Raw genomic sequence first — 19,987 nt, forward strand, 5'->3', positions numbered from 1 at the left:
GATTATATTGTTACTGACCTTTAAAAAATACTACTTTAGTATTGTATGCCACAAAGATGCACCTTTCAGTTTGAGTGCAGGATTTTAGCATAATGATGCTGTCGGAGATCATAAAACGACTGAATAAAGTTTTTCATCAATGACACAGTGGTTGGATATGCCATCTGCCGTATCCGTAAAGTGTTTCCCAAAGCATAACACATCACTAGACCTTACACTACTGATAAAATACACCACACAATGGAGTGGATCTGGCTTTGTATGAATACGAAAGTATTGATCTGCAACTAGCAGGATCCTGATGACATCGTCTGATGGACGCACCAATCCTCCATTGTTTTGTAGCTTGAGTAGAGTATAGAGATGTCGGTACTGGATATTTGAGTACTGGAGTATTTAGTGGTAACCAGCAACTGACGGCCAATGTCACGACAGCACTTTAGTTAGCTTTTGCACAATGTAGCCAGCTATATAGACTATACTGTTACCTATAACAGAAATTTGACATCTGAAATCATTGAGTTCGACAAACTGATCATTTTCTGGAGTAGCCTGTATGATGAGAATCTCGTTTTGAGCAGTAACATTACCTGTCTTACTAGCATCTGATTCTGCACCACATTTGATGATAAGTCTGCGAAGGTAGCCTTAAACTGAGTAACAGTAGGATTATTATTCCAACCCCCTAAACAAAAGCACCAATTATAACAATTACATAAAATCAACAAAAATGAATGTCTTATTCACATAAACATAGTACCCTTAATAAACAACCATACAAGTAATAAAATAAATGAAAATAAAACAGCTCAAAATGCTACCATATCGCTATATAAAATGAAAATGTAGCAATTTTCACTGGAAGTCATTCACACCCATCTTAGGCATAAAGCTTAATGGTTGACTTGCAACAAAATTCACATTACCGTTATTTGATATGAAAAGATTCACCACGTCTTACCCTGTTGTGTTGTAGGCAGGGTTGTTAAAAATTGATGATTTTTTTTAAATCAAAAATTCGATTTCTATTGTTTTATTTGATTTTCTTTTATTTAAATCGATTTTTTCGTTCCAAAAAGATGTTTTGTGTTCTAAATTGCAAGTTATTGCTATCAATTTGGAATTTATGATTTGCAGGAGTATTATGTAGTTTTATTACAACAACTAGGAAATGAAAAAAACATTTACACAGTTAACATTTGATAAAAAGGACAGCATAATTTATGCGTTGGACATTAAATCCCAGAAACGAAGATGAAGAATCACAGAGAACAGATCACACAACTGCTAAGCTGCAGACATATTCGTAGGCACTTGCTGTGGCAGCTGTCACTGTTTTGGGTGCTGTTTGAGGTTTCTAAATTTTTTTTAGATAATAGCTACTTTAAGTTGAGCAACCTTGCAGCACTGTGCTTGACAATATGGTTTTAAATTTAATCATTGAAAAGTATCATTCAACATTGAAAAATATTACCTTTAAATGGCTTCAGTCGAACGTTTTAACCTGCTGTTAAAACATGGATCATTGAAATGTTCGTTGCAGATAAGTGCTCAAGGATCAGGCTTATTCACTCTTCTGCGGTTGCGATACCATTGTAAATAACGAGAGTTCTCAGTTGCTTTGTTTGGAAATCTAAAAATTAAAATGAAACTGTAGCAGTTAGTTAGCAACAGTAGTAATAACAATAGTATTATTACTCTTATCTCCTTACTGCTAGCTAAGGTACAACAATACATAATATTATAAGCACGACAAACACTTCCTTCAAATATAAATATTTAGAAATAACCTAATGGGTTGTAGTTCCAAAATATTAAAATAAAAAAAATTCAAAATTTAAATAATAAAAAACCTTTGTTCTGAAGGAAGAACATTTCACTCACTAGCTTATAAATTTATCTAATCACCGACAAAATACAGTCAAACTCGTACACTCAGTAGTGACACTGATCAACTCTCACTCACCCAGTGACTAGTGTAGTAGAACTAACTAGTGGCAGTACTAACTAGTAGTAGCACAACTATTAGTAGTCGTAGACTTGAGCAATAGTAACAGAACTAGTAGTAGAAGTGACTCACTTGTGAAATGTCATGCCTTTTCCTTTAAAAGTCCATTCTTGCGGTTTTTGCAGTTCATGGAATAGCAATAGCACTGTGCACCTACACTCTTATCTCTCGTACATAAATTATTAGTAGCAATCTCAGTAGTCTGTTCCTTTGATTGAGCGGTGTATTCGTGACCTTCCATAGCTGCTAAATCTGAAATTAGATTTCTTTCTCACATTGAACACAATGAAATTAACTTGAACATTAACTGATAATGGCGTCGACCGGATTTCCGTACTCGCGAATGACCTCTTGCCATTCCAGGGGTTTTAAGTTCAATGTGATTACCAATGGAGCGACCGACATAACTTCGCAGCCAAGCCGCATAGACGGAAGAGAATAACTCCTTATAAGTGCAGCTGATGCATCAGGTGCAGTACGTCTTGTGACACGCTGTTGTTGCTCGTCGATCGACGGGGGGGGGAGAACAACTACGCAAAAACAACAGCTTGTCAAGACAGGCTAAAGGCCACCCCATACTACATGAAGATGGTTGGAGATAGTAAACGGCGATCTCGGCGTAGTTGTGGTCTCAGAGAGTAGATAAATCCGAAATTATAGCTAATTTTCAATTAAACAGCTTTTTAGGATTATTATTATAGTACATGTACTTTTGAAAGACATTGCAAACATCAAGTGGCAGGACAATATCACCAAGGTAGTAATATTAAAGCGGACAGGCCTATCACTAATGGCTGATGCCTTCCTAAAAAAATCTGAGATGGTTAAACCAAGTATGCAGAATGGAACCGGTGTGGCTTCCACATCAACTATTATACTCCCAACTGTGTGATGGTAAGTGCAGTTGTGGAAGGCCTAGACTATGCTATAAAGGTATAGCTGAAATGAATTTAAAATGGAAGCAGATCAATACGAACTCACTGCAGATGACAGCTTGTAATCTAGCTGATTGAAGATCTAGTATCATACATAAGCCATAACCATAGACAGTCTTAGTCACCTTGACTGACTGATTGCAAGAGAGGGCGGGATGCTAGAAGCTTTCAGAAGTATTCTCTTGCAGAGTCTTACACCCCATGCAAGACACCAGTCACCTCAACTGACTGCAAAAATGAGCTATAGAGTTACATATAGTACTTACCGCTAGTTGCACTGATATGACTTAGGTTTTGGTACCCTAGCCTTTAGTGCACGGTTAAAGTTGTACTCAGTCAAGTTTAAACTCATAGGTTTGCCCAGCTACAAAGGCTTCCTTAAGGGAAGACTTATTATAGTAGCCAGAGAGGCTTAAAGATAAACTTACACAAAATTTTAGTAGATTTTATCTGAAAGTATCAGTATTTTTCTATCATTAGCAATTGTTTTTAATGTGTGAGGTGGTATGAGTGCAAAGATGTTTTGAGATTTAAATCGAAAAAAATTGATCGCAGGCAAATGCTCTCAAGAAAAATATGTGCAAAATTACATCATTAGTTGTTGTTTTCAATAGTTGATATCGACTATTGCATTCAAGTTGAAGTGTTAAGCGTCTCTAATCTCTCTGTCTCTTTGCAACTATAAATGTCACAATCACACTCTTGCTTGACCTGAGCATGATTTTAAATCGTAATCCAGTTTTATGAATTTTAATCTTGAAACATCCTGGCAATCAAATCACCTCAAATATCAAAAACTATCGCAAATAATAAAAAATACAAATACTTTCAAATAAAATTTACTTAAAATTTTGTTTAAGTTCACCCTTTAATACAAAAGTACTGAGTTTACGAATAATTATGTCTGTAAGTTGGTATGTCTTTCAATAAAGCTACAGAAAGATATCGCTTTACAAAAAACTCTTAAACCTTCCAAGTGCAGCATGTTGACTGCTACAGCCTCTCATACAGACTTTTCTTTTGAGCACATAAACAGCTGGAAATACAACAAAATCAATTTATTCAATGAAATCGCTTCAAAAACAGCAAATTTTTCCAAATAGGCGAGACAAACCAGTTAGACTTGAAATGTGAACTTTCACATGAGCAAACTAAGCGACAGCTGCAGAGAGTCATGAGACGACTCCAAATATCTCCAAGTGAACTCATAGCTGCTCTTTCTTATAGCGCTCAAGAGAAGAGTGATAACTTCAGTACAATAAAAAACAGGGTGACCAAATAAAAACTTGGGTGACCAACAATCTTCTCCCGAGCTTGACTAATCAAGAATCAAGCTCAGGCATATTTTATTGATCGCGTCATCAATCAATAAAATACGCCCAGGCAGCTTCTAATGATCAATAAAAATCCATAACTATTTTGATATTATTGATATTATTAAATAATACCAATAAACCGCTTATTGATCTATTCAATAAGCAAATTGATCAATCATTTATTGATCATCATTTTTATTGATCTCTACCACTTAATAAAAAATAATACTTTGAGAAAACAGCAACTACGAGTCATTAGCCATTGAATGAAAAGAGACATGAGTATGAGTCGGCGAGTCGGTGAGTCAACATGAATGAATGCTGAGAACAAGAATGTGAGCAGTAAACATCATCCAACTACTAAAAAGAATAGCCAGATAAATATTGGAAAAAGATACACTCTACAGCACGCTTTACTTTATATTTTTCATATATGTATACAAATCTCAGTGTTTTGTGTTTGTCCGTCGTTTGTCATTCGTTTGTCCAGTTATACAATAAAGTTTTATGAATGAAAAATACGCTTTTTTCGTGCACGGGTAAAAAAACTTAACCAATGAAAAATAAATTTGTCACGCAAAAACCTTTCATTTTACCCGTGCAACACTGGGCATTTAGATCGTGTGTATATGTACATGTATATATGTTACATTTGTTCTCTGGCACTCAGTTGATGTGACCAAGACTGCCTATGGTTGCGTTTCATAGAGCTGCGTGCGTATGCTGAAATTTTTAGTTTACACTGAACCAGATCCACTCTCTCGACAAGAAGGATATGGTATCCAACGGGTGAGAGCAGGTCGAGACATTTTAGAACTTTCATCCTGCTGCAGTGGCTGGCCGATTGATAGGCATTCATCCTCACCCTCTAGATGTCGCCACAGTGCTTGACTGGTATAGCACAGCGCTTGACTGGTATAGCACAGCGCTTGACTGGTATTGCACAGCGCTTGACTGGTATAGCACGGCGCTTGACTGGTATAGCACGGCGCTTGACTGGTATAGCACGGCGCTTGACTGGTATAGCACGGCGCTTGACTGGTATAGCACGGCGCTTGACTGGTATAGCCCAGTGCTTGACTGGTGTAGCACAGTGCTTGGCTGGTATAGCACAGTGCTTTTACAGATGTTGTTTTGGTTCTGTGAAAGTGTCCAGTTCACCCTCGATGAATTGGTTGCTGTTGGCCCGATCCATGTACAAGTGGTACCAGATTACATGTATTCATAATTTAATTAATTTAATTGTGTTAATTTAGTGTACTATGACCTGACTGTTATAGTTTGTCACTTTAATTTAATTTCATGTTAACCATTAACATTAATCTGTGTGTGGGTGTATGCATGCATGCATAAGTGCATTTGTGTACAATTGATGAGGCCAATACGTGCAATAATTTAGTTGAGAGGCTAAGTTGTAACTTGGTAGATGTAAACATTCATTATTTTACTTTTTACAGACTGTTAATTAATGTAGTTTATACAGGTGATCATAAACCAAAAACCTAAAATCTCATCTTTTGAACATCAGCATAAATTTTGATCAGTTGATAAATTTATCTATGGTTGATTTCAGTTCTTTGACACGCACGCTCGAGGGAGATGCGCGACAATAAATCGAACTGTTTTTTTAGAGTAGCTATGCAACAGTTATTCGTTTAGTGTTTTACTCGTTATTAATTTTGGAGTCGTTCTCTACACACGGTTTTAAAATGTTGGAATTATTATTGTAATCGCTCTATTTATAACCCATAAAAGAAAAGAGCGAAAATAATTTAGTACTCCCTATGTTTTTGTTCTTAGGTAAACTCTTAGTTAATTTCAAGCAAATTTAGTTGTGAGCTATTTTAAACTAATGTGACAAAATTCTATTCATCTTCAAACTGAAGTTTGTCATAAGAAAGCTCAAGAATTCATGGCTAGTTTTTTGAAAATCATTTTTATAGTTTTTATGTTTCTCACAAGTTTTTTCAGGAAGTAAGTTTGTGCGCTCTTTAAAATCTTTCATTCATTTTGGGATTTTCTCCTCCTCATTCAGGTTACAATTCCAATCACTTCATCACGGTGTTCATTATTTAGCTTGTCCATGGAAGCTGTCAGCATGCAAAATAGGTTTTAATTATTAGTTCTAGTTCAAATTGAACTGCCGTTAAATATGGCATTCACATAATAGAAAAGGAATGTAGAGCACGTTTACAAACTTTTCTGTGTGGAACCAACTAGTATAAGGGGTAGATGCAGTAATAAATTATATAGCTGGAAGATCTGAATCACCAGTCTATAGCAAAGGTAAACAGCCAATCACTAGAAAATGGCATATTTTCAGTTAAAATCTCTGCTGGTAGTCCACGGTAGTCACTGCTGGTAGTCCACAGTAGTCTCTGCTGGTAGTCCACGATAGTCTCTGGTGGTAGTCCACGGTAGTCTCTGCTGGCAGCCCACGGTAGTTTCTGCTGGTAGTCCACGGTAGTTTCTGCCGGTAGTCCACAGTAGTCTCTGCTGGTAGTCCATGGTAGTCTTTGCTAGTAGTCCACGGTAGTCTTTGCTGGTAGTCCACGGTAGTCTCTGCTGGTAGTCCACGGTAGTTTCTGCTGGTAGTCCACAGTAGTCTCTGCTGGTAGTCCACGGTAGTCTCTGCTGGTAGCCCACGGTAGTCTCTGCTGGTAGTCTACAGTAGTCTCTGCTGGTAGTCCACGGTAGTCTCTGCTGGTAGCCCACGGTAGTCTCTGCTGGTGGTCCACGGTAGTCTCTGCTGGTAGTCCATATACAGCAAATATGGACTTCAGCATAAAACATTTTTCCTCTTCTTTTGTCTGGACTGCTTCAATTCTGGAAAATATGAGTAATAATCCAAAACTACCAAAAAACTTTTTTTGTAATATTCCAGAATGTTCCTTTCAAGTTTAAGCCTCGGTAGAGATGGCACCTCATATAAATAAGAGTTTTCTCTGCTGGTGATTAGCAAATAACTGACACGATGAGCAGCAAGAAACAATTTCCTTTCTACCAGCATAAAGGAGTAATAAAGGCTTTGGCAAGCTCTTTTCCTGCATTTTTGTATCCCTAGATGTCCTTGATGCCCTTTTGACAGGTATTGTTTCACCAACAATGTATGCTTCGCCAGTAATATATGCTCAAGATAGGTGTCAGCTAAATATAAATACTTGCCAGGCACATAAGAGATGCGCCTAACATCATATCAAAGTAGTTTCATTAGCGACCTCTGTAGTCCAAGTGAAGCCTTGTGTAACGACTTTTGTGCAATCACAACCAAAGGATTATAGTCTGTCTGTACATCAAATTGCTGTTCATAAATGTAGCAGTGAAGCTGTTTGCAACAGAAGACACTGGTTAGCAGTTATTTGTCTATTTGCAGCTGGTTCTGCTCTGTCTCTGTAAGAGCCTTTGAGGCATAGGGATGGTCATCTTGGAGTATAACAGCACCAAGGCCCACCTGATCTGAGTTTACTTGCAGTGTAGTTGGCTTTCATATATTGTCATACTGTAGTTAAAACTGACCGGGGTAATTTTGTGTTGTTTTTATGGCTCTGTAGTGTGCAGGTCTTCAAAACCATTTTGCCTTAGCTTAGAGAAAAGCCCAAAGTAGTTTGGTCATGATTGCCATGTCAAAGATGAATCTTTTGAAAATAAAGTGTCATAGCAGTTTATGTATCCTATGCTTGTCAGTCGGGTTTGGAATTTTCCCTATAGCCACTATCTTTTTAGGTTTGTGTTTAAACGCATTTGTCAAAATAATGTGGCCAAAATAAGTTACCTCTGTTTTCGGCAGCAAAAATTTTTCATAGTTGAGCTCGAGTTTGCATTTTTTTGCACACTTTGCACAGTCAAGACACTTGACTGTTTTGACTGTCTTCAAGAAAGTCAAAAAGGCAACTCAGGACTGTCTTCTTGGCTGCTTTCAAGACAGCTAAGAAAACACTTTGGCTGTCTTCTTTTTGGCTGTCAAGAAGACAGTCAGAATGTCTTCTTGATAGCCAAACTGTCAAGAAGACCAAACTGAGTTTCTTGACAGTTTGGTTAAGATCATTTTTGTCTTTTCAGTAAGCGACAATGTCATCAAAGTATAAGATCACTTGTAGATGACTCTTCAACTTGTTTTTTAAAATCTTCAGCACCTGATGCAATCTCAAATGGCAGAGGGTTAAAGGCAAATCTTTGGAAACGTGACCAAAATGTAGTCAACAGTCTACTGTTTTTGTCTAGCTTTATGCGCCGGTACACCTTTTTCATGTCAAACAGAGCAAACTTGGTTATCCCTGCAAACTTGTGGACTACATTATTCAATGTTGGCGTGTGGTGGTGCTCTCTCAGTACTGCTTTGTTGAGTTCTCTTGGGTCTAAACAAATCTCCACCTCTCCATTTTTTCTCAACAAGCACCATACTGTTGATCCATTTTGTTGGTTGATTTAATCTCAAGAACATTCTATTCATTTTTTCCTTGTTTAACTCTAACTTGACTTTCACTATCATAGCCAGCAGTATTCTACCCGGTCTGTTGATGACGGGTTTTACATTGAAATCGACCCTGATAGCGTGCTCCCGTTCCAAGCATCTGCCAGGAATACAATCACAGTACTCAGTGAAGAACTCTTTTGTGCCTAGAGAATCAGATTTGGGTCCAAACATGAACTTAATTCTAGTGTAGAATGGAGGTTAAAAACTAGCTCAAACTACATGTTAGCTCGTGTCAGTTTGCTTTACAGAGGGATTTGTTCTTCCTGCATTGTCCATCCCATTACGTGTATACCATTCAAACCTACAGAACTAGGGTGGATTTCAGCATAGAGTTTCTGCACTAATGGAACGTATTGGCTTCAGCACAAGTTTACATCTTAAATGCCATAGTCGTTTAGATTTTAAATGTCACTTCATGTTCATAGTTGCTATTGGTGAGAGTGAAGCACTTAGCCCAAGACCTCGATTGATCATATCTTTCTGTCATACCCACGAAGTAATCATTGAAAGCAGTTGCTTTCTTCTTATTTGCATTTCACTACCAACTTTTTTGTTGGTACAGACTTTCTCAAAATAGCTTATGTCCACAATTATGACAGTTCTTGCCGTAGGTGAGACACTTACTTGGACACTCACAAATGGGTCAAATTTGCATTTGAACTTTCATAGTGCAGGAGTATGAAGGAGTTTCACATCTTTATCATGGGCAATTGCACCAATCAGCTTGTTAGTATTCATGCTATCCAACTGTGTTTTTGTCATTTCTGATGCGCCTATGAGATTAGTCGCATGCACCAATTTGCCATCAGGATCAATGAGCAAATTTTCTCTGACCTTGGTATACTTTATGCCAAAAGCATTCCTACAGAGCATCATCGTTGAATTTATTTCTCAAATCCATACTTAGCTGCCTGTGTCTACATGTACTTTCCAAACATATCAATGGCCTCATTCTACTGCTGTGCGAGAGATCAAAACGCATACTGTAGCTAGGTTTTCTACAGATATGAGAGGGCTTTGCGACTGATGCAAACTTGATTGACCCAATTTTACGACGTAAAAACTAAAAGAGAATTATGCAGATTATAGAAAGGTGTCAGCAGACTACATTTTGTCATGCAGCCAAAATTTAAATAAGTTATATAATGTATAAAAGTTTTACATCACTCTTTAGGCAGTTATAAAGATAGCATTTGTAGAAGTAGCATTGGTCAGTTGTCATGCTGAATGAGGTTTACAGTTAGCTCATTGACAGGCTGGTAGGCAGCAAATAACACACAGTAACATATTGAGATTAGCTGTACCAACCGGCGTTGCTCGAGTAATAATGTCTTTGGACAGAAAATTGATTTGTATTTAACATGTAACGTTTCCCATTCTTACTTTCAAAGTACATATCATGAGAAAAGTGTTTTGTGTAGTTGAAATAAATTGAGAGAAAAATAAAAAACAACTGTAAAGGTTTTAAAACTTTGTCAAACAACTGTACATTTCAAGCTAGTAGCCTGGCATAATGTCAATGGAAAATTCCACTAAGCTAGTTAATAAGGCTAGGCTTCCAATGACGTACTCCATGACTTTGCGTCTGCATTTCTGTCCAGCTTCGCTGTTCTAATAATAGCTATCGCCGGAATACCAACAGATATACGATGAACATACTTTGAGAAACATATATATAGATATAAATTCAGTATTGGCACAGCAATAAGCATCTGTAGAAAGCATTGAAATGTATAAAACTATAGCATTTTGCTGAAACTATAAACTTGCAGTTGAGTAATATATATTGGCTGTCTTAAAAAGGAAATAACATACCTTGTAATTACCGTAATGCAACTAGCAAATACTAAAATCTACTTATGAAATACAGCCATAAGCGCACCATTGAGCAAACTCGTCCTTGTCCATTCTGTACTTTTGCTCCATTCAGCTGCCTTTGAAATGATATCTCGCTTTTATACAGTGACAATCTTGTAAACATGTAAACAACTACTGCTAAGTATAAAATTAGAACTTATAAATCACTAAAATAACTTTTGCAATTGGCTTTCACTGATTCATTTGTTGCTTTTATTAAAGGTGACATGGTTGTCACGACATTTTCATCATTGAAAGTTAGCACATTGTGCAATATTGACTAGTTCAGACAGCCTACCGTGTCAAATAAGCAACAAACAAAAAAATAGACAACCAACCCAAATACATGAATCATGACACCACTACGAAACCCTTCAAAATAGAAGTTTGCTGATCACGCTATGGCTGCAGCTACACGTGCCACCCATAAATCCTATTACATGTATGTCTTAGGTTGAACTGTTGAAGTATGCTTCAAACATTTCCAGTACATCGGGGAACTTCTCAGTGGCAGTTTCATTGTCAAATCAAAGTGGTTCAGTATCTTCACCGCCTTGTCACCAGTGCAATGGCTCAGAATAGAAATTTGTTTTAACCAAACAGTATTGTTGCTAGCAGAAAATTTTCCAGTTTCTCCAACAGGAGCAGCAACAAGGTAAGACAATAGCAACCAAATAGTTTTTGAAGGCCCTCCTCCATTTCCCTCGCCCTTCAGCCATTTTGCCAGAATAGGCAAACAACTCACCAGGAGGAAACTAATCCAATGCATCCATGTAAGCAGTAGCAGAAAAATCACAGCCGATCTGTGAAACAATAAACTCCAGTCATGAGATATGCTTATCAACCTGTTGCCAGCATGTTATAGTTTGGTAATTACCAACTGGTGTTCTAGTTTGTCAGAATTGAAAAAACTTACTTAAATGGCTGGCCAGCCCTGAACTACCTAGAAAGTTTCAAAAACGTTCTTTAGTAGTTACCGTCTTCAAGCACCTTTTCTTGTCTGCTCGTTGTTGCACATTTGCTGACTATCTAGAATTATAATTGCCTGGTAACATTGGTTTCTCAACTAGTTGATTGTATATAGGTTTCCAATTAACGATAATGCGACATTTTGAGAAGCCAGGGCCAACTTTTGAAGCTAATCTAGAAAGAGAAAAGGAGAGGACATCTTTTACTTCTGAACTCCTTTCTCACTATCACTCAGTTTTCTGATGAAACAAACTGATTACACTGCATCTACTTGAAATACTGTACAACCTTTTCGACTCAACATATAGAAGTTGAGACCAACTGACTGTCCTCCGCTGAGCCCATCAAAATGTGCTACACACATTGCCACCCGAAATACAATCTGCTGCACCCAATAGGAGGAAACTACCATTTTTGTTAGCATTAGCTGAATGCTGAGAACAAGAACAAGAACGACTGAGATTTATATATAAATTAAGTAGAGAAGTAGGTAGAGTACTTATCTTGGTTAGCTACTGGCAGTTTCGTGATTGTGCGGTCATCAGTCTGTAGATCTCAGCAGCTGTTGAGATAGGCTAAGGAAATAAATGGAGATCTCTAGCCTGATGACTGCAGAAGCATGAATTTTCTGGTACCTAACCAAAATAAGTACATTATCTACTTCTCTATTAATTTAGACAGCTCCATTCCATGTTGAGCAGTGTCATTTTAATTCTACCTACATGTATGACGTATTGCAATATGAATATATATATATATATATCTATATATTTCTCAGAGTTGGTCATGTGTGTAGATGTGTGTACGAGTATGTGTGCGTGTCTATTTACAGCTATTAAAACCTTTGAGTAAATAATCTGTATGGCAGAAGATTTAATCTTGGGCTTTTCCGTTCACCTGTCCAATGCCTTACCAATTCAGCCGCACAAGCTTGATGAATTCACTTGGTAGATCCGCTCCCATATGTCACTATTTGGGAGCAAATACGCTACTGCTTTTTGTCATGATGCAACATTATGGCGTACATTATGAAAAGCGGTAACTCTTATTAGTAAGCTTACTCAAATTATTCATTAGCAAAATGTGACAGGCTAATAGCAAGTGGCATGCAACTCTTATTACCTCTCATTGTTTATAAGCTGATTTTTAACACCCCAGCAAAGCCGGGTAGCACAGTTAGTATGCATATATATGTACATATATATATTTATATATATATATATATACATATATATATATATATATATATATATATATATAGGTATATATATATACATGTATATATATACCCAGAACTTGCCTTTTAGTGGAGATTTTGAAAAACACCTCTTATTGGGACTTTGTTAAGGGCTATTAAATTACAATTGATATATATGTATAATATAATATCCAATAGTCCAAGCTCTTATGTTAAGTTCCAAACATATTTATATTGTATATATACATAGGTAAGCAATATATATATATGGGTAACTAACATTGTCTATTTGGTATTTAATATACTTATACATGTATGTATCAATTGCAATTTGTTTAACCTGCAAAAAGTTCCAAAAAGAACCATTTCTGAAATCTAATGGTTGTACATAACAATGTTGAACATATTTTAATACAACAGAAAACCTTAAGATCTACAATGCAGAGCAAAAAATCTATGTTGATAGTTAATTAAGGCATGCTAGTATAACAGAGCTTTAATAGAATTTCTAAATAGGTGGTCAGTTTGAGACTGCTATATGTTGAACAGAGAGGGTCCTGATATACGTTGAACAGAGAGGGTCCTGCTATATGTTGAACAGAGAGGGTCCCGCTACATGTTGAACAGAGAGGGTCCTGCGATACGTTGAACAGAGAGGGTCCTGCTATATATTGAACAGAGAGGGTCCTGCTACATGTTGAACAGAGAGGGTCCTGCTATACGTTGAACAGAGAGGGTCCTGCTATATGTTGAACAGAGAGGGTCCTGCTATATGTTGAACAGAGGGGGTCCTGCTACATGTTGAACAGAGAGGGTCCTGCTATATGTTGAACAGAGAGGGTCCTGCTACATGTTGAACAGAGAGGGTCCTGCTATACGTTGAACAGAGAGGGTTCTGCTATATGTTGAACAGAGAGGGTCCTGCTATATGTTGAACAGAGAGGGTCCTGCTACATGTTGAACAGAGAGGGTCCTGCTATATGTTGAACAGAGAGGGTCCTGCTACATGTTGAACAGAGAGGGTCCTGCTATATGTTGAACAGAGAGGGTCCTGCTACATGTTGAACAGAGAGGGTCCTGCTATATGTTGAACAGAGAGGGTCCTGCTACATGTTGAACAGAGAGGGTCCTGCTATATTGATATGACCAAATGGAAGACGGAACTGGAAACTAATGGCAAAAAGCTGGCGAGTGTAAAAATTAAGCGAGGCATCTATCAAGGTGACTCCTTATCACCGCTGCTCTTCTGCATATGCCTAAACCCTCTAAGCGATATGCTGGAGGAGACTCAATATGGGTACAGGTTTAAGAGTGGCACCAAGATAAACCACCTCTCCTACATGGATGACATCAAGCTGTACGCTAACAAAGAAAGGGACATTGATTTGCTAATACACCTCACTCAGGTATACAGCAAGGACATCGGAATGACCTTCGGTATTGAGAAATAGGGAAGGCTAATTCTGAAGAAAGACCATTCTATGCTCACAGATGGCCTAAGGATGTCAAATGGTACCATCAAAGATATAGAAGAAGGGTACAAGTACTTGGGGATTATGCAATGAAACATCAACCACAAAGCCGAGGTATGTCACAAAGTCAATATCAAATACACGAAACGCCTTTGGCAGGTCTTACGGAGTCAGCTCAATGCCATGAACCAAATCCTGGCAATAAATACCTATGCACTGCCAGTAATAAGATCTCCAGCAGGCATAATAAAGTGGACTGAGGAAGCCATCAAGGAAACAGATATAGCAACTCGTAAACTGCTGACCATGCATGGAGCATTCCACTCAAAATCTGATACTACTAGATTGTATCTTGAAAGGAAAGATGGCGGTAGGGGACTCAAAAGTGTACAACAGACAGTGACAGAGGAGGAGCAAAGCATCAAAGCATATGCAGCCTCCATGGCCACTTCAGATAAGTTGCTAGCTGAATTTCAATCGGCCGCTCTGACAACGGACCTACGCCCTGATGATGAGGAAATTGACTGGCACACGAAACCTCTTCATGGTGCTTACCACCGACAAATATCTAAGGTTGGCGATCTTCACCAGACATATGTGGCTGAACAAAGGAAACCTAACGGCCAATACAGAGTCGCTAATCATGGCAGCCCAGGAGCAAGTGCTCCCAACAAGGCAACTCCAAACGAAAATCTATCACACTAGAGACGATCCTAGATGCAGACTGTGCAAAGATGCACCTGAGACCATCCAACACATCATCAGTGGATGCAAGCAGCTAGCAGGAAACGCATCCACTGAGCGGCATAATCATATCGCAGGTGTTGTGTATAGAAGTCTATGTGATGAGTATGGCCTAAATAAACCACAACACTGGTGGGAAGCTCCTGGTAAAGTCAATGAAAATGACCGCGCTAAGCTCCTCTGGGACTTCTACATCCGGACTGACAAGCATGTCCTAGCAAACCAACCAGATATAGTGGTGGTGGACAAGGAGAACAAGAGAGCTACTATAATAGATATAGCAGTACCCAATGACTACAATATAGCCAGCAAAGAAAAAGAAAAGGTAGAGAAATATCTCCCTCTTGGAGAAAAGATTGAAAACTGCTGGAATGTAAGAACAACTGTAATCCCAGTAGTCATTGGGGCACTGGGCGCAATAACACCAGCGAATAAAATGTGGCTTGCCCAAATACCAACAGCAATTAACTCAGGTGAGTTGCAGAAAAGTGCGCTATTGGGAACTGCTAAGATCTTGAGGCGAGTGCTCAAACTCCCCGGTCGCTAGTAGGAGACCCGAGTTAGAGCAGAAATTACCACCCTTACGGGGTATCCGGGGTGAGGAAACAATTTTTTGTATATATATATAAATATATATATACATATATATATATGCATACGTGTATATATATACATGTACATGTATATATATATATAAATATATGTATATATACATGTATATATATATATATATGTATATACATATACATATATATACATACATGTATATATATATAAATATATATATACATACATGTATATATATACATGTATATATATATATATATATATATATATATATATATATATATATATATATATAGACATGTATATATATACATGTATATACATAAATATATATATATATATACATGTGTATATATATATAAATATATATACATGTATTTATATACATACATGTATATATATATAAATATACATATATATAAATATATATAAATATACATATATACATGTAACTACTGTATATACATACATGTATATATATAAATATATATATACATGTATATATATACATGTATATGTATACATACATGTATATATATATATACATGTATATATATATACATGTATATATATATATATATACATGTATATATATATACATGTATATATATACATGTACTAGCTGAGCCACCCGGCGTTGCCGGTATAATAGAATAGTCTTTGGACAGAAAATTGATTTGTATTTAACATATAACAACATTTGCCATTTTAACTTTCAAACTACATATCATGAGAGAAGTGTGTTCGTGTAGTTGAACTAAATTAAGAGAGAAATAAAAACAACTGTAAAGGTTTTAAAACTTTGTCAAACAACTGTACCTTTCAAGCTAGTGGCCTGACGTATTGCCAATGGAAACTCCACTAAGCTAGTTATTAAGGTTAGGCTTCCAATGACAGTAAGAATTCCATGAATTTCCATGAATTTGAGTCTTTATTGTTGTCAAGCCCAGCTGTTCTAATAATAGCTATAGCCGGATTTCCAACAGACAGACATACAGACATACGGACTTTGAGAAATATATATATAGATATACATATAAATATATATATACATGTATATATGTACATGTATATATATAAATATATATTTACATGTATATATATACATACATGTATAAATATAGATATATACATGTATATATACATGTATGTATATATATAAATATATATACATGTATTCATATATATATATACATGTATATATATATATATATTTATATATATATATATAAATATATATATATATACATGTATATATATATATGAACACATGTATATATATACATACATAAATATTAGACTAGGTCAATGCCGACCTTGCCCGGGTAATAAAATTCTTTTGCACAGAAATTTTACTTTTATTTAACATATAACAATAGTTACCTGCCTGACTTTCAAACTTTAAATTATGAGATAATTGTTTTGTGAAGTTAATATAAAATAAAACAGTTGTAAAAGTTTTCAAACTATGTCAAACCACTGTAACTTGCAAACTTCATATCATGAAAAAAATGTTTCGTGCAAGCTAATAGATTAAGAAACAAAATAAAACAGCTATACAAAATAATGTTTAAATGCTAATGTGAAATAATTAGCAAGTAGTAGTTTAATTAAGTGTATTTTGCTACGATTACAATAAAAGGTGATTTGGTAATGATACAATTAATTCGAACTGAGAAAACGAAATAAAAATTCTGAATTTGTTGAGTTAATAATAACAATTCTTGCATAGAAGTATGTGTATAAAAAAGTTACTGTTCCACCAGAAGCTATCTATCATAATTCTGAATATGACGACAATGGTACCTCTCGAAACTGCTACAAATATAAAAATGAGATATTGTACTGTCGTTGTCAGACCGAAGGGTGAGAGAATGTAGAAGCCATTTATACTCAAAGTAACACAATTGTTCTCGTAAAAAGAATTGACCTTCACTGCAATTTAGCAATTGAACCTTACGAAAACCGGAAATAGAAGTTCACAGAAACGCAAAAAAGCATCCTGTTGCAAAGAGTTAATAGAATTTAATCAACAAATTTTAATTTCGAGAGAATCTATTGTTGAAATCGTTTTGCCGAAAACAAATTAGCCCTAATACGGCGAGGAAAAAAAGCATCGTGTTTCATAAATCTAAAAGAGTTCATAGAGTTTAAATTAATATGCCATTTTTGTGTGGAAATGGAAAAGGATGTATATTTTATGTAGTAAAAGCAATAAATTGTAAGAGCTTCCATGGTCTCATGGTTAAAGCAATTATCCAAATTATCAAAGTGCATTTGCAATCTTTGTGAGTTAAAGTCCAGCAAAATGACAAACTCGCAACTCAGACAAAGGTACCAATCATTTCACTGATGTAGTTGAGAGAATGATCTCAAGCTACTGCCTAGGGCAACCAAGTCAAATTAGCACTCTGGCACAGGAGAGATCAACTACTGTATCATTTGGTTTTAGAAGGTGGCGGAGGCAAACAGTTAAACAGAAGGTCCCATTTTGCTCAACCTCTGAGAGACTGCAAAAAGAAGCAGAAAGCTGCAGAAGAGCCGATGTCATGAAAGCGGTCTTTGACGCACTACGTGCCAGGTTTGGCCTATACCCTAGGCCAACAGGTTCTAAACTGAGCATCCTTAAGCGAGACAACAGTCACTCCCCTCCAGGAATATGCTTGCCAAGTAGAGCGCTTAGTCCACTTGGCTCACAGATACTTAGCTGTGCCCTGTAGGGCGAACATGGCTAATGAGATGTTATGCAGCATCGCAAACCATTCAGGACTATTGCGACACCTGCTGGCAGTGCCGATTCCAATGCTGATTGATGCAATCTGACCTGGGATGGAGTTCTTCTACGATAAGCCGAGAACCATCGGTAAATGGACTTAAGGTTCAATAAAAAAGCCGAAAAAGAGAGGTCTGCAGCAATTGTCCAAGACTAAACTGTCAGCCAGCAGGCACTGCTTATGCAGCAGCTGACGAATCATGCCCAGCAGCTGCAACAAAAGAATGATCATTCAAACCTTGCATCAAACCTGATGCAAGGTTGATTCAATGGCAAAGGCTGATACAAGACTGATGCAAAGCTGATGAGAGACTAAATATGTCAATGTACCATGTCACCATTGCTTTCATGTGTGCTTTGTAGCTGGGATGTTTGGTTTGAAGATCCTCATCACTGAGCATGTCATGGGTCAATCTATATAGCCAGTCATTATATCTAGCTTGTGCTGCTGCTTTATTTCTGGTTGTAGTATCACGTCTACGATTGGGAGGATGTGTTAACATGGCTCCCTCTGTGCATTTCTTCTCATCTTCACTGACTTCTGTTGCAGGTGCTCTGGCTATTGGTGACCTATGTACTGCAGGTGTAAAAGCGAAGGGTTCTGTGTAGTTGCACTCATTTCTGTATTCGTCTCAATAGAAAATGTCTGGCCATCTGAATTGACATTCATCTGTAGCCACGGTCTCATAGGCATCTGGCTCCGAATAAAATGTCCATCATCGGAACTGATCTCATTATCTACAGCCGCTTTACCACGTGCCTCCAGATATTCAGATTAGATATTTGGCTGTTTCTCGTAGCCGGCTCGAGAAACAGCCAAATAATATGCAAAAGCTTAATATAATATGCAAAAGTATATATCAAATACTCAAAGCAGTACTAACTAGTTGATACAGCTATTTTTGTTGGGTAATAATACCATAAAGAACGTTTCTGAAAGAATGAAAGACAGGTAGCGTAAATATATCCAAAGCTAGATAATTAAATCCAAAAGCTTTTTAAATGAAAATATTTGAGACAATCTCGGGTTTCAAGCTCCACTTTGTGAAGGCAGAAATTTTGATATTAAATAATAATAATTAATATATTTTCTTGTTTTTCAAAACAAATCTAATAGCAGTAATAATAATAATAATTTTGTTGTGGAATGTGGTCCACTGGGAGCTGAGCATAGGGCTGAGTTAAGCCGAGCCAAGCTGTGTTTGGTCAGGCGTGTTAATGAGGTCGGAGTTCAGCTAAGCCCACCCAGAGCCATGCCGGGTCCAGCCAAGTAGAAAGGAGGCGGAGTTTACTAGCTGTATATGCTCGAACATTTGTATAGAAGAGCAGAGCTGTTCTGGGCCTGTTCATTGCCTGTTAGTTGATTCTTTCTTGTACACCTTGATGAACTAAGCAGAAATATATGTATTGTACTCATGCACGAGTTCTGTACTAGTGGAGGAAAGTGAAGGTCGCACAAACCTTTACACTGGTGGCAGCAGTGGGATTGGTAACGATCCCAAGAACTCTACCACAGGACTCGCATCTGGATCACTAGACTCTAAATGAACTGGGCTGCCTGAAAAAACGGCGACACCACTCCTACTGGAAGAACGTCTGGCAACAGGAAGAAACCCAGAGAGAGCTGTGAAAAGCCCTACAGGATCGGATCCAGTAGATGCACTGCTCCGGGAG

The 19,987-nt window shown here is 37.1% G+C and overlaps 1 long non-coding RNA gene across 1 annotated transcript; it reads right to left on the minus strand.

Annotated features, from left to right (window-relative positions):
• Nucleotides 1-399: 399 nt before the first annotated feature.
• Nucleotides 400-2,167, minus strand: LOC137402131 (uncharacterized). The gene is made up of 3 exons (XR_010979470.1): nucleotides 2,081-2,167; nucleotides 1,475-1,633; nucleotides 400-488 (listed from the first exon to the last, which is right to left on the minus strand). It is a non-coding gene; the product is annotated as an uncharacterized lncRNA (long non-coding RNA).
• Nucleotides 2,168-19,987: the final 17,820 nt, after the last annotated feature.

This window comes from Watersipora subatra, chromosome 8 (genome assembly GCF_963576615.1).
Source record: "Watersipora subatra chromosome 8, tzWatSuba1.1, whole genome shotgun sequence".
Lineage (NCBI taxonomy): Eukaryota > Metazoa > Bryozoa > Gymnolaemata > Cheilostomatida > Watersiporidae > Watersipora > Watersipora subatra.